At 36.2% G+C, this 14,867-nt stretch overlaps 1 protein-coding gene across 1 annotated transcript in view; it reads right to left on the bottom strand.

Moving 5' to 3' along the window:
- The window catches only part of CHSY3 (chondroitin sulfate synthase 3), a 291,248-nt gene that overhangs the window by 2,825 nt on the left and 273,556 nt on the right, over positions 1 to 14,867 (bottom strand). The gene's annotated exons all lie outside the window — the stretch shown is intronic.

Below are 14,867 nucleotides of genomic sequence, written 5' to 3'. Positions count from 1 at the left end.
GACTTGTTGCTTGGAATGGCCATACCAGCCCCAAAGGAGACCTAAGTTTTATTGAGCATTCTGATATACCATGTTTACAGAGTAAGTTCTTTTTTTCTTAATTTGCTTTAATGCTTATTTATTTTTGAGAGAGAGCATGTATGTGTGCATGAGTGGGAGAGGGGCAGAGAGAGAGAGAGAGAGAGAGAGAGAGAGATAAAGGGTCTGAAGCAGGCCCCAAGCTGACAGTAGAGACACTGACGTGGGGCTTGAACTCACGAACTGTGAGATCATGACCTGAGCTGAATGAAGTCAGACGCCCAAATGAGTGAACCACCCAGGAACGCTCGGAGTAAGTTCTTGTTAAGCTAATGTGGAACAGAAATTATATTGATCTACACTACTGATCTAAAGGATCATGTCCCAAATTAGACATGTTTCACATCCTTACGAGCCAGAAGGTTTCTATGCTGGTGTATGACAAGTTCACTACTTCAAATAGAAACAAAATGGGGAAAAATCTAGAGTTATGAGATCATACTGCAAACTGCCAGCTGACTCTTTCTTCTCTATCAATAAAGAAACCTCCATTACACTCGTTCAAGAGAAGTACCAGTGGAGAAGGAAAAGGAGGGGGTGGAGGAAGAACAGAAGGAGAACTACCAGTGGCAGCAGCGACAGGAGATAGCTGTAAGTATATTGATGAATAAAGAGGAAAAGAATATTGCAAACTTATGAATACATATCTAAAGCAAGTGAAAATTATAGACAAGTCAAAGAAATTTAAAAAAATACAATCTCTATAAATAAGAATTCAAGAAATAGATACATGAGCTTAAAGAAAAGAACTAAAATGAAAGATAATCACATTACAAGAACCCAAGAAAGAGATTTGTGGAAAACTCAGGAGAAAGATACTTGAGAAAATTTAGCCGAATAATGGAAACATAAAAGAGGGGATAAGAAGTTTGGAGATATAAGTCTTTGTGTATACATGCATACACATATATAAATATAAATATTTATATGCATTTAAACGCTTGAATATATGTTCAGTACACATAGATATATATTTAAGATAAAATTATATATGTGAAATATACCTGAGGGACATGTTTCCCTTAAAATAGAGGCAGATATATATCTATGTGTCATTAGGCCAAGAGAAAAAAAGAGAAGAATGAACATACAAAACCCACTTTGGCTCTAAGTGGGAAAAGAACAAGTCTTGTCACAACATTTTCCATAGCAACATCAGTGCTGAAAAACAGTAGAGTACAGCCTAGGAAGACCCCAAGGAAGCAAATTAATGACTAATTATTTTTTAGTCAATCAAGCTAGGGGCTCAAGTTTACTGCAAAAAATAACTAGCTCCTAACTTGTAAAAGAACTTGTGGCAGAATAGCACTGATAAATTCTCTGATGCTCCTCCCATCTAGAGACGGGTCTTTGTCCCTTTCTCTCGGACCCCAGTGATTCTGTCACTACTTTAACTAAGAGACCACACTAGAAACAACACTGCACCCGTTTCTAGATTGGCAGCTTCCACTTCTTGTCTGTTGGAACTCCCACTCTGCAGAAGCCAACTGCCAAGTCACAAGTCTGAGTTAGTTTCCTTGTTTCGGGCCAGGATCTTCAGTAAAACGTGGTATAGCACAACCTTGTTCCGATCCCAGACTCAGAGAAGAAGTTGTCATTTTCTCTCTTTAAGACATTAAGTAAGTTCCTTTCTATTTCTAGTTTGGTAAGAGCTTTCATCATGAATGACATTTCAAGTTGATCCAAGGTTTTTTTTCCTGCATCCATTGAGAAGACTGTGTGATATCTTTCTTTCTTTCTTTCTTCTGTTATGGTGAATCACTAATTGAAATTCCAATATTAAACAACCATTTTATCCACTGACTAAACCCATCATCATCCTGATATATCATCCTCTTTATATACAGCTGGATTATATTTGCAAATGTTTGTTCAAAATATACTGTGAAATACCAATTCTCAATTTGATATATAGGTTCAATGCAATTCAATACAAATCCCACCCTTTATTAAAAAGAAAATGTTGCTCTTGATATTAACAGGATGATTCTAAAACTTACACAGAAATGAGGGGTGCCTGGTTAACTCAGTCGGTTAAGCGTCCGACTTTGGCTCAGGTCATGATCTCACTGTTCGTGCGTTCAAGCCCCACGTTGGGCTCTGTGCTGACAACTCAGAGGATTTGGATTCTGTGCTTTGGATTCTGTGTTTCTCCCTCTCTCTTCCCCTCCCCTGCTCATGCTCTGTCTCTCTCTCTTTCTCTCAAAAATTAATAAACATTTAAAAAATAATAAAAATATAAAATTTATAAAGAAATGAAAAGCCAAGTATATTCATGACAATGTTAAAAAAAGATATACTGCAGATTAAAAAGTTATAGAAATTTAGACAGTATGATCCTGATACAAAGATAAACAAATAGAACAAAAGACCAAAATAATCCATAAATAAACCTACCACATGATTTACAATATCACATAATTTACAACAAATAAAGACACTGAAGAGTGGAGAAAGGATGGTCTTTTCTGTCAATAATGCAAGGATAGTTGGATATTCATGTGGAAAAAAGGAAAAACTGGTCCCCTTCCTCCCCCTGCCCCCACATGGAAAATATATCCCAGATGGATTGTTGTTATAAATATAAAAGTTTACCCAATAAAATATCTGCATGACTTTTGACTGTGTGAAGAACTCTTAAATATGACACAAGGTACCAACTATAAAAACAGATTGATGAACTGGACTACAGTAAAATTAATAATTCTGTTCCTCAAAAACATCATTATAAGATTATAAAGGGTAAATTATGTACATTTGAAAAAAAAAAAGAATTCACACACACATACACACACACACACACACACACACACACACACACACAAACACACACAAAGAGGTAAACTACAGAATGGGAGAAGACATTTTTTAACAGATCATACCAAAAGGACTAATACCCAGAATATGTAATAAACCTATACAAATTAGTAAGCAAGAAGGACAAACCCAGCTGCAAAATGGAAAAAACAAAACAAACAAACAAACAAAAAAACAAAAACCCTTAATGGGCACTTCACAAAAGAGAATATGCAAATGACCAATTAACATACAAAACCATTCTCTATCTCATTCACCATCAGAGTAATGCAATTTAAAGTAATGATGTGATAACATTACAGACCTATAAGAATGGCTAAAACTAATCAGACTGATAATGTATTGTTAGGATCTGGAACTCTCATACATGTGTGATGAGGTTGTAACTTGGTTCAACCAGTATGGAAAATGTATCAAGTAAAATGACCCCACACATTTCCTATGACTCAGTAATTCTACTCTTAGATATATACCCAATATAAATAGAACCATCCATACACCTAAAATATATATATATAAGAATTTTCATAGAAGCATTATTCAAAATACTCCCAACTGAAACCGACCAAATGTGTATCAAGAGTAGCATAAATTAATGTCACATATTCATATAATAACAAATAAAACGTCAATTCAAATAAATATACTACTACAACAATATGGACAAATCTCACAAACAAGTGAAACAAGACATACACAAAAGAATATGTTTTGTTTGACTCTATTTACATGGAATTCAGACACCGGTAAAGCTAACCTATACTATTAGCTGTGAGAATAGTAATAAAAATTCAAGAAAGAGGACAGGGAGCTGTTAATGTTCTATTTGTCGATCTAGTTCATGGTGACATGTACATATTCTATTTGTGAGCATTCATTGAAATATTACTTAAGATATGTTTGTCTGTTATATTCCAATTAATAAAAGATTTTATTTTGAAACTGTGATATACATGTATGTAGAATTAGGTAGGATTTTCTGATATGTATGTACATAAATATGTGTGGATATGTGGCTGGAGGGGAGGAAAGGAGGGTGGAGAAGACAGAGAGACAGAAAGAGAGAGAGAATATAAATCATAGAAGTTTTCCTATAGAAGGTCACCTAAAAGGGGTAGGACCCATACTATAGGAGATTCTTTATCTCCAGTAAAACTGAGATACTCAGATTTTCAAATCACCATGATATGACTTTGAAGAATATAACAGCAGATATTTTGAGAAGGATTTTGCACTTAACTCAAGACATAGTTTAACTGCATCCATTTTCTTTTCTCAAAACACATGATAATTTTTATTTAACATTCTGATTGATGATAAATCAAACTGAATCCATAATTTACAGTGAGCTGTTGTATCTCTACTTCTGTGGTATTAATATTTTATACCTGATATTGCTTTCAATATTTTACTGTATTTAACTTTCCATGCTTTTTTTTGTTTGTATGGAAGAAGGCAAAAAAAAAATTTCTGATCATATATGAAAGACTAATTATACCACCTGTAAAAGGTATTGGCTATATGAAACTATTCTTTCTTAAGGCATGCTTTACAGTACTAAGAAGAAGGGGCACTGTTAAATTAAACAGGAAACGATGTTCAGAGGCAAACTGGGAGATTGCTGACTTAATCTTGCTCTTTTAGTGCTATTAAAGTGATTAATACAGCACAATTTGATAAAGGTGACATTTTGTTATAAAACAAATACTATCTAAGTATTGAAATGTTTAACTAATTCATATCACTCACATCATTATAGCCCAAGCTGTATTCATGGTGCTTATCTTTCTAATGTAATCCTTTGCAGAAATATTACAAATAGACAAAGACCATGATGGAGGCAATCCTTGGAAACCATGTATTCAGACACATTCCAGGAAGTACAGTAATGATGAAAGCATCTTGAATTCGTGCCACATTTTCCATGAAGAAACATAGAACATATCCAAATTTCCTATTTTTATATGTAGGGAGGAGGTCCAAGCTATACAGCATAAATGTGAGAACATTTAAGAACCTGGCTATGGAGTTAGCCAGATTGGGATTTGAAGACTGGCTCTACCTTTCTAAGCCATTTCCTAGCCAACCTGTCTAAATCTCAGCCTCCATATCTATAAAAGAGAAAATGTTAACTGCCACACTGTATATTAAAATGTTGCTCTATAAGAAAAATATATACACAATGCTTTACATTGTGTCTGGCATATGGAAAACACTCAGTAAATGGCAACTGTACATAAGTAACAGTTCAAGGATTTGCCAATCTCCTCCTGAGGCTGTTCTTTTTAGCTAGGAATTTTCATAGAAGGAGAGTGGCACCCTTTCATTGGCTTGCCTCATCTTTGCTCATCTCTGGAAATGCTTGGAAATAGTTACAATTTGGCTGCATACACTCAGTGCTTCAATACATCTAACATGCCTGAGGCATCCTCTCCTAACAAGAGTCCTCCTAACAAAAGATAAGTTGTTGAGGAAATTTCAGGAAACCAAGGTTCATGCTTAAGTGATTTAATCCTGAGTCAACTGAGATATAAGAGATCACAACTACAACTAGAATAAACAGTTGGTTTTATTATTTATCACATTAAATTGTGAATGTAGCAAAATGGTTTTAAGAAAAAGTATAAAATTTACTTTTAAAATTATATTAGCTTGTTTGAAATAATTCAGGAAGTCCAATGCAGATGGGCTGCTGCTTCTTTCTAGAACTTCCAATTGATTTCTCGCTACTTCCTGAGATTGATACGGGAAGGGGAAAAGCATTCCACACCAACAAAATCACAGCAACAATTAACATCAGTGGGTCCTGACAGACCTCAGTGCTTCAACTGTCCCCTCCAACAAATCTCACTCTCTGATAAGAAAATTACCTAAGAAGCTACAGAAAACTCTATTATAAAAATCAGAGAGAAGAATAGATGCCAAGATACAGTTGTATATTATTATTAGTCTCCTACTATATTAACCTTCCATTTCCCCCCTTAGATTTATGAATAATGAAAACATAGCATAGATAATTTTTGGAATGATCATAGCCATATCAGTAAAGGACTTCCATTTCAGCAAATACATTTTCAAAGAACGCAAATAGGCACAACAAAGTCGCTTTTGGAGCATCGCAATGTTCAGAAAACTAGACTTGTAAATGGTTGCACAACTGTATAAATTTACTAACTATTACTAATCTGTACATGTACAGGGGAGACTTTGGTAGAATGCACGTTAGACCTTGATAAGACTTTTTAAAAGACATAGCAAATATTAAAAATCATATACAGCCAACTCCATCTTTAAAAAGCAAAAAGACCAGAATAGTACGTAGTCACCAAAATACGTGTGAGTTTTCCAAAAGCTGAGATTGAGCAGGGGCATCTGGAAGCAACTGGGGACAAAAAGCCAAACACAGCAATGTCAGGGGCAAAAGGGTTCAAAGGACAGTAGATCTCTGAAATAACCAGGAAAGACACGCTGCCTGACAATGTAGGGTATCAAACCTACCCTGTGTAGACAATTATGTATGGGTGCAGGAGCTGAGGTGATTGGGGAGGGCCAAATAAGCCCCGGATGGAAACGGTTTGTTTCAGAGAAGAGAAGGAGCTACAGAAGTCAAAGAATTAAGTCATGAAGTCATGTTTAAAAAAATTTTTTTTTAAGCTGATTTATGTATTTTGAGAGCAAGCACATGAGCTTGAGCCAGGGAGGGGGAGAGAGAGGTGGAGAGGAAGAATCCCTAGCAGGCTCTGCGTAGTCAGGGAAGAACCTGTAGAAGGGCGTGGACTCACGAACTGCGAGATCACGACCTGAGCAAAAGTCAGGTCACTTAACAAAAGTAACGACACTTAACTGACTGAGCCACCCAGGTGCCCCTAAGCCATGTTTTCAAGAAGCAAGTTTACCGTGAGGTAGTAGAGAGGACCAAAGCCTTTTCTCCACTGAAATCAGTAAGCCTAGAACACTAACAAGCATCCCTGCCAGAATATCTATGGTGAAGAGCTTGTCCAGGGAAAAGGAATTTTTCCAGGGATAAGTATGTTTTCCAAAAAAGGAACACAGTCCACATTACCCCAAAGTTTCCATATTAAAAAAACAAACAAACAAACACTAGATGAAAAACTAGCCTCTGCCCTCTCCTCCACACACCCTCCTGAAAAACAGAAGCCACGGAACTGAGGGAAACATTAAGCAAGTGCTTTAAAAACATAAGAAACAATTTCCTCTATCTTTGAAACCAACAAAGGAGAAATAAAATATCTCAGAGGTGTGACAGGGAGACGAAATGTCAGTTCACAGAACTAAGAAAGAAAGAAAGCTTAAAGAGTAAACTATGAAAAAATCAGGAGGAAAGGAAAAGAAGAGACATCATGGGGAGTTCAGTAAGGGACAGAAAAGATAGAAAGTAGGAAAGCTTAGGGGTGTCTTGCTGGTTCAAGTCGGTGGAGAGTGCAACTCGCACTCGAGTTTGTGAGTTTGAGCCCCTGTGGGGTATAGAGATTACGAAAAATAAAATCTTAGGGGCACCTGGGTGGCTCTGTTGGTTAAGTGACCAACTCTTGATTTTTGCTTCAGGGCATGATCTCACAGTTTGTGAGTTTGAGCCCCACAGTGAGCGCAGAGCCTGCTTGGGATTCTCCCTCTCTCTCCACCCCTCCCTCCCTTGGTTGCTCTCTCTCAAAATAAATAAACATTTAAAGAAAAGCAAAATCTTTTTTTAAAAAAGCAGGAAAGCTTAAAAAATGGAATATAAATAGTTACAAAGGATTAGAGAAATTAACATGCCTAGAAGAGTACTAAGTATATAGTAATTGCCATTAACAAGAGTATTAATAATCATTAGGTATTATTACTGTAGTTATTTGTTTTTACTATTATTATTAGTGTAGGTATTGAAAAAGTGAGCAAATGAGAATGGCCTTAAGTTTTCCTTAAAAATTAATTCAAGTATGCTCAGTGTAGCCATCATTTGACTTCATATCATCATCTAAAAACTAAAAAGCTAAATTGTCTTTATGAGGTCTCTGTCGAAACAAAGGAGAACGTGAAGGCCATGCCATTATCAGAAACCTGTTCATGAACATCTTTCCTGTTCTCTATTAAGAACGTGGCTGCATTAATTTTTTTCTCCTCCAAGGAGAAAATTTCCTTACTTTGTGTAAAGAGGCTCTTTCAATTTAGTGCAAATTCTTTTGTTCTCCTTATCCTGCTCCACTTTTTGTTATAAGAAAGGATCTTCTAACTTAGAAAATTTTCTTTGAATCTCTTCCTACAAATGAGATTCAGGAGAATTTGTAGGAGAAAAAAAAGTCATTCTTGTTCTAGGAAGTACAGACTCTCTGTAAATCAGAATAATGTATGGATGTGAACAAGAAATAATAAATCATTAAAGTGGCATAAAATATAATGGCAAACGTGTACCTAAGAGTTGGTTAATTTGCTTTGCAAATGTTTAAACTCATTTTATCCTCTATGATGTAGTGATGCAATACTATATAACTAAATGAGGAGTCTTATTACCCTCAATGAAAATGCCTTATGATCTTTCTTTTATGTTATAAAACCAGTAAATATGAAGGTAATAGGCAAAATAGTGGATTTTCAAATTAACACTATTATTTTCCCTCAATTATTGTCTTCAAATATTAATAGTAAAGTTCTTACAGTATGTCCTACTTCTCCAGTGATAATGCCATAATGAAAACTGTACCCAATTCTAAATATTAAAGAGAAGAAATGAGTTTGGTAAAAATAAATATTCATATATCATTCTCTAATCATACAGTGAATGACAAAAATCTTAAAGGGTACAGCTTGGATAGGTTGTTGAATGCAAAGTTTTTATTCTTATTTTTATTTAAAAACATTTTTTTAAGTAAGTTTTTATTGGGGCGCCTGGGTGGCTCAGTCAGTTAAGCACTGACATCAGCTCAGGTCATGATGTCGCGGTTTGTGGGTTTGAGCCCTGCGTTGGGCTCTGTGCTGACAGCTGGGAGCCTGGAGCCTGCTTTGGATGCTATGTCTCCCTCTCTCTTTCTGTCCCTCCGCCACTCATGCTCTGTCTCTCTCTCTCTCTCTCTCAAAAATGAATAAATGTAAAAAAAATTTTTTTTAAGTTTTTACTTTTATTTATTTTTATTTAAAAAAAAATTTTTTTTTAAATAAGCTTCACATCCAGTAGGGAGCCCAAAGTGGGGCTTGAACTCACAACCCTGAGAGCAAAACTTGAGCTGAGATCAAGAGGCAGGCACCTCATCTGACTAGTTTAGTAGTAAGATCTAGTTTAAATATAAGATATGGTCTTCCTCATATCATCTTTATATGTTTGTCACATAAAGTTAAGAGCATTATTTTGCTACTAAGATAAATAAAAATAATAGCATCTTGGAAATAGCCACATCTAATCCACATACTCTAAAAATTCAATGTACAACATGTGATAAAATTGCATGGAACTAAAGACACGTGTGTGTACATACCCACACATACCCACACACAAAAATAAATGCCAGGAAAAGTGCAGTAATCTGAATAGGATCCGTGGACTATATCAATGTCAATGTCCTGGTTGTGATATTTAACTAGAGTTTTGCAAGGTTTTGCCACGTTAAGGCGCACATGGGATTGGGTTTCCTTGCAATACTTTTTTTTTTTTTTACAGAAGTACACAAATCACCTAATTACCTAAAAGTAAAAGGTTTAACTAAAAATCACATGCAAAAAATTTAAAAGAAAATGTTGTAAGGGCATCTGGGTGGCTCGGTCAATAAAGCGTCCTACTCTTGATTTTGGCTCAGGTCATGATGTCACAGTTTGTGGCTTCGAGCCCCTCATCAGGCTCTGTGCTGACAGTGAGGGGCCTGCTTGGGAGTCTCTGTCTCCCTCTCTCTCTGCCCCTCCTATGCTCTCTTTCGCTCTCAAAAATAAATAAACAAACATTAAAAAAAAATTGTCACATTTCTTTTTTTTTAAATCACCCCCAAAGGATACTGAAAACAGCAAGTGTTGAAAACTTGTAGTTCAAAGAATGCAGATGTGATGGTGCCTTTTTTTTTTTTTTTTTTTTGGTAAGCCAATGGTCTAAATGAATTTGAGTTTAAAAAATGTTAAGTGAGCAGTGCATTTTCTAGCTATTGTCAGTCTCATAGAGTTTCTTTATGTTTCCTTCATGAATTTCAGTTGCCAGAGGGTATCTGAGTTCTTGGATATCATTTTCTTGTAACTTTTAAAAAATGTTTACTTATCTTTGAGAGAGAGAGAGAGAATGAGCAGGGGAGGGGCAGAGAGACAGGGAAACACAGAATCTGAAGCAGGCTCCAGGCTCTGAGCTGTCAGCACAGAGCCCGATGCGGGGCTTGAACTCATGAACTGCAATATCATGACCTGAGCTGAAATCAGACGCTTAACCGAGTGAGCCACCCAGGTGTCCCTGTTGGATATCCTTTTAAAGAAACTTAAAAAATCTTAAAATGTCTTTCCCTGTTGAAATCCTGTCACATGCTACAACATAGATGAACCTGGAAGACATTATGCTAAGTGAAATAAGTCACAAAAAGACAAATTCTTTATGAGTCCACTTATACAAGTACCTAAAGTAGTCAAACTCATAGAAACAGAAAGTAGAATGGTGATGTCCAGGGGCAGGGTGAGTGGGGCATGGAGAGTTGTTCAATGGGTATAGAGTTTCAGTTTTGCAAGAGGAAAAATTCTAGAGATTTATTGCAAAACAATGTGAATATAGTTGACACTATTGAACTGTACACTTAAACACGATTAAAATGGTTTTAAAAAAAAAAGTTCTTTGTTTTTTATTTCACGTGATCCTCACCTTTCCTAAACCAGAATACAAGTCACAGTGTGGCTAATTAATATACTTTGTTATGGGGCGCCTGGGTGGCGCAGTTGGTTAAGCGTCCGACTTCAGCCAGGTCACGATCTCGCGGTCAGTGGGTTCGAGCCCCGCGTCAGGCTCTGGGCTGATGGCTCAGAGCCTGGAGCCTGTTTCCGATCCTGTGTCTCCCTCTCTCTCTGCCCCTCCCCCATTCACTCTGTCTCTCTCTGTTCCTAAAATAAATAAATGTTGAAAAAAAAATTTAAATTTATTAAAATATATATATATATATATATATACTTTGTTATAAATGGCTTACTTCAGTTAAGCTTTATTTATGGGCAAGTTCTCTCTCCTGATAGCAAAAAATGGCTCCCATTGGCCATAGGTACACATTTTATTTTTTTTATTTAAAAAAATTTTTTTTAAATCTTTGTTTTTGAGAGAGTGAGACAGAGTGAGAGCAGTGGAGGGGCAGAGAGAGAGGGAGACACAGAATCTGAAGCAGGCTCCAGGCTCTGAGCTGTCAGCACAGAGCTGGACGCGGGGCTCGAACCCACCAACTGTGAGATCATGACCTGAGCCAAAGTCGGACACCCAACTGACTGAGCCACCCAGGTGCCCCCACAGGTACACATTTTATACATTATAATTCCACAGTAAGAAAAGCAGACCTTGACACCCACACAAGGGCAGAGAAGTGATAGAGGAAAGACTGAATGCTGTTGACAACAATGAATACAGCACTGAGCTGTACCTCAGGCCAGACTACTGTCAGACTTTCTGGTTTCCAGGGACAGTACTTCCTTCTCTGTTTCAGGTAGTTTAGCTCTGCAGCTTAACTTGCAACCCAAAGAATCTTGTCATAAATGATCTGATAGGTTGCTACATTTTAATTTCAGCTCTGTACTAATGCTTTATATGATTTTCCCCTGTTTAATTAGCTAACTTAATCTTGACTGAAATCCTATGTGGGCGCCTGGGTGGCTCAGTTGGTTAAGCATCTGACTTCAGCTCAGGTCACGATCTCACGGTCCATGAGTTCGAGCCCCGCGTCGGGCTCTGGGCTGATGGCTCAGAGCCTGGAGCCTGCTTCTGATTCTGTGTCTCCCTCTCTCTCTGCCCCTCCCCCGTTCATGCTCTGTCTCTCTCTGTCTCAAAAATAAACGTTAAAAAAAAAAAAAAAAAAAGAAATCCTATGGACAGTCTGTACCATTAAAACTGGTACTCGTCTTCCTGCTACAATTCATTTTCTTAGCTATGTTAGTTAAAAAAAAAAAAACAAAAACTGTCAGACAACACAGAACATAGCTTCCAGATACCAATTCTTATATGTAAGTTTTTCTCAGCAGTATGTATTCTCTACAGTTTAAAAACACTTCAGACAACACAGAAAATAATCATGTGATAGAGATTCCCCAGCAGGGAAATTCTAAACACATACTTTCTAAGGCAAATATCAAAGAGATTTAAAATCAGAAAGAAACCACTAAGTTAATGAGCTTTCATTTCATAATAGTATCATGGCACATAACCATTTCTTAGTTTTTTTTTTTAAATTTTTATTTATTTTTCTTGAGTAGATTCCAAGCCCAATGTGGGGCTCAAACTTATGACCCAAGATCAAGAGTTTAATGCTCTGCTGAATGAGTCAGCCAGGTGCCTCAAGCATTTGTTAGTTTAAATAAACCCATACAACTTAATTAAAATAAAATAAATAATTAAATAAAATAATACTCCAATTAAAATAAATAAAATAATACTGATATAAATAAAATAATAAATAAATTAATACTCCAATCAAAAACACAAAACTAAATTAATGATAATTTAACTTGGCCGCACATTAATTTGCCTGATTTAGCTTGACTTACCTAAATTTAGCATAAAGATGCTTCCTGATATATAGTTAAGATAATAGTTGATGATTGTTGAAATGTAAACAATTCATTTCCCTTGTAGACATTTTAAAAGTTTTGATAAATTGTCAAGTAAATGTTCTGTACTCATTCTTTCCTTAAACCTTTTTTTCTACTCACAATTTGTTAGAAGAGGCAAAGAGGAATTTTAAGACCTTTTCAAATTGCCACTTTGCAAATTGCAAACACGCACACGACTTTCATTCATGCAATACCAACATAAGTTAACTACTCCCTTCACTGGCGATTTGTCGCATCATAAGTAATAATAGATTATCCAAGAGATATAAACATGCTAATTTGAAGGAGCACATGCACCCCAATGTTTATAGCAGCACTATCAATAACAGCTAAATTATGAAAGAGCCCAAATGTCCATCGACTGATGAATGGATAACAGTTGCCACAACATTGTGAAAGGCATAAACACAATTAATGAATGTATTGTATCCAGTGGAGGAAATTCATTGACTATTTGATGGCACTGACCATGTATAAAATTATACCTTGATTTTCAAATAAAAAAAGAGAAAATGATCTCTTTTTTTAAGTTCATGGATTTTATTCCAGTTATGAAAGCTTTCAAACTCCAAGTAGAGTCCTATTTAACTAAAGTTAAAGGCAAAGATTTTCTTTGTTGTTGCTGCTAATTTTTTATTTCCTTTTTTCCTACATTCAAGCCACCAGTCATTTGTCCTAATGAAAGACTTATCATAACTTATCTAATTCTGTCTGAACATCAAGTCATCCACAAATGTAGAAGGTTTAAGAATGGGACAGATAAGGTCTGGGGCTGTTAAAATAAAAAAACAAGAGTGACCAGTCTTGAAAATTCCCTGAGCTGACAAAAGCAGTGTAGGCATACTGTAGGCATCAATTTAGCTTATTTGGCAAGACTAACTTGATCTGGGTCACTTCTTGCTTATGCCCCTGGAAATCATAAGCAAAACTTGAAAGGTTTCCCAAGGTTGATAGGAGGTAACCACTGAGCAATTCCTTATCATTTAAAAAAATCCTAACATTCGACTCAATCACTGAAGAATAAACAGTCACTGCCATCCCACTATATAAGCTGCCTCGTAAAAATAGACCGCTGAGCCTCTTTGTACGTTTTGGTTTGAGTGCTCCTGGTTTTCACACTGTCTTTTTGGTGTGTGCACAATAAACTTTTACTAATTGCTACTTCTGCTGATTCACTGGTTTTACTTCTGTTATTTCCGAACTTTTGACAGGGCACACTTAACGATATTTTGTCTAAAGAATGACATACACTTCTGTAATTATGGACTTTGGCTACAGGACAATTTTTAGTGATAGTCATTAATATTCCTGTAGTAACCCTCAGGGCAACTTGGAGTGCTGTTTGTAAGAGGCTAAAACTTGATGACCTTCCAACAAATAGAAGGAGGGCCATTATACAGCATTCAATGTTAATTGGTTTGTGCAGTGTCTTATGTCAGAAGGTGTATGTTCAAATATAGTTTGAAATGAAAATAAGACATTGCATTGTTAAGATTTAGGAGTAAAAACTTCTTATTCATTATGTATAAAATCGACTTCAGCTGCCAGTACATTCAGAATACAGTCTAACTGGATAAATTGGATTAGAGAACACAGTGAACTGGCATGTGCACTGTAGATGCTCAAGAAAGTTGGTGGTATCCATTTGATATAAACATTGAACACATGAGGAAGATAACATAATACATTCTATGACAATTTCTTTTGGTAACTTTCCCTGCCCACACCATTCCTGATTCGGTCCTCCCCAACCTTTGGACTGCCTCTCTTACTTACAGAATAAATGACTCCTTCATCCATTTAAAAATATTCACTGAGTTTCCAAAACGTGTCAGTGGCCATGCATACAGCCACAAAAGAAACATGGTCCCTGTGCTCATGGAGTTAACTGCCTAATGAGGAGACAAGCAGTAAATATATAGATTCATAAGTAGCTGTCTGATTTTGACAGGTGCTCACTGCACTAATTATACCATATTGTATTTGCTGCTTTACTTGACCGTGTGCCTTTCTAGATGGCCTATTCCCAGAGGGTAGCCTGGGTCTAACACTTGATGAAATATTTATAATTAATTTTTAGTAAGTTAACATATTCCACCCCACCAAACAAGTTGGTAACCAAAACAGGGATCAAAACATTTACTGTAAGAACTTTAATTCCCTCCAAGAAAATTCTCAGCGTTCCACTTTATTTCCTAGGCCTCTAAATG

This window comes from Herpailurus yagouaroundi, unplaced genomic scaffold, assembly GCF_014898765.1.
Source record: "Herpailurus yagouaroundi ecotype Mexico unplaced genomic scaffold, PumYag 192, whole genome shotgun sequence".
Lineage (NCBI taxonomy): Eukaryota > Metazoa > Chordata > Mammalia > Carnivora > Felidae > Herpailurus > Herpailurus yagouaroundi.
The sequence above is the reverse complement of the archived record's forward strand: the minus strand, read 5'-3'. Positions and strand labels throughout refer to the sequence as shown.